This window comes from Atta colombica, unplaced genomic scaffold (assembly GCF_001594045.1).
Source record: "Atta colombica isolate Treedump-2 unplaced genomic scaffold, Acol1.0 scaffold163, whole genome shotgun sequence".
Classification (NCBI taxonomy): domain Eukaryota; kingdom Metazoa; phylum Arthropoda; class Insecta; order Hymenoptera; family Formicidae; genus Atta; species Atta colombica.
This window is the reverse complement of record NW_017259254.1, coordinates 1,362,981-1,364,552: the sequence shown is the minus strand read 5'-3', so window position 1 is coordinate 1,364,552 and position 1,572 is coordinate 1,362,981. Positions and strand designations below refer to the sequence as shown.

At 29.9% G+C, this 1,572-nt stretch overlaps 1 protein-coding gene across 3 annotated transcripts in view; it reads right to left on the bottom strand.

Annotated features, from left to right (window-relative positions):
* Positions 1-616, bottom strand: part of LOC108686068 (pyruvate carboxylase, mitochondrial) — a 21,901-nt gene extending 21,285 nt beyond the window's left edge. For all 3 annotated transcript variants that reach the window (XM_018191144.1, XM_018191147.1, XM_018191145.1), the window contains exon 1: positions 502-616. The gene's annotated coding sequence lies outside the window, so the exon portion shown is untranslated. The remainder of the gene's footprint in view (positions 1-501) is intronic.
* Between the last annotated feature and the right edge of the window lie 956 nt (positions 617-1,572).

The following is a 1,572-nucleotide window of genomic DNA, read 5'->3' as shown; positions in this document are numbered from 1 at the left end:
TTATTTATATAAGATAATAAAATATTAATTCCTCTTCAGAATTCCTAAACTATCTTAATATCTAGATAGCATTTAATGATTTAATGAAATATTGAATATATTCTAATTGAATTATTTTCTTATTTTTCCTGAATCGTTATTTTTTACAATTACTAATTAAAAATATTATGACAAAAATATATTATATAAGCAAGTCAAAAACAGAATAGATTTTATCACACATCCTTTACTGACGCGATGTCAGTGAAGTATTCATAAAATAAAAAGCCGCGTCGAACAATTTTCTTTTTTCTCATTGCAAAGTCATCAACGTCACACTTTTCCACATATTACGACACATGATTTACGACAGATGATTTGGAAAACATTCGGAGTTCTCAATGAGATTATACTCCGGTTTCGATGAACCACTATCGAACAATCGACCAGGTACTAACGACATGCTAGTCGAGATAAGTACAGTGGATTCTGTCGATTTCAGTCAGTAATTCGTGTACTTACTGTGTTGCTCGCCAAGAATGAGATATAACCTAGACTCGTCCGGCTGAAGTCTAAGCCGCACTGAACAGACTCTCTGGCACACGCGCTCGACGTGTACAGAAATAGAGGCGATTGGCAGTTGAACCTGCGCTTTGCGCTGCGTCAGAATATCTGTTTAACAAGACGATTGAGTGTACTGCTGCCATCTTCTGGTGGAAATGTTTGTTAAAAATTTCCTAGTATATGTATTTTTTATTTATCAATTAAGTTAGATATTTTCTTTTTTCATGTTTCTCTTTCTTTGCTTTTAAAATAAAATAAACATTTATCTGAAGAAGAGAAAAAAAGATGAACTCTGCTATGGTTTGATTAGGGAATGAAGACATAAAAACAAGACAAGACATTTATTAAATCATCGTAATTAATAAAAAGATCATTAAAAATAATTCATTTTTTCTCTAATATTTTAATTATTTTGATTTTATAATATATAGTCTACTGATTCATTCTGTTATCTGAATATCTAAAAATAAAATTGCAATGTAAATTAAACAGTTTTAGATAAATTTTGTTCTTTAAAAAATTTTAAATTAAATTTTTAATTAATCGTTGCTGAAACTGTGTTTCAACATGAACACTGTGAAAATTGTTTCTTAATATTTTATTTATTTGTATACACTTATAGGCCCTATTATTAGGCGTGAGCTAGTTCATTTCCAATTTCAATTAACAATTCAATTCTCAATAATAAACGGACCACGATCGGTAAGCCGCATCGTGATTGTCGAGACATACGTGTAGGATCAAAGCATCCGATAGGATTATGGCGAAGAGTTAGCACATATGTGAGGTTTGAGTGAGTCGAGTATTCACTTCGCAGAAAATCACGTGATATTAATAGAAATATACTCGAATGTGTAAAATACATTATAGTGTATAGTTCCCTACTTTTAATAAATAAAACTCTCAGTTACTATTGTCGCGATAGTTATTTCAAAATTGTATGTTTATTTAAATGATGATTAATTGATTCGCCATATCCTTAACAGACACTTCGAATATGTACATACAATGTTTATAATATATATATAT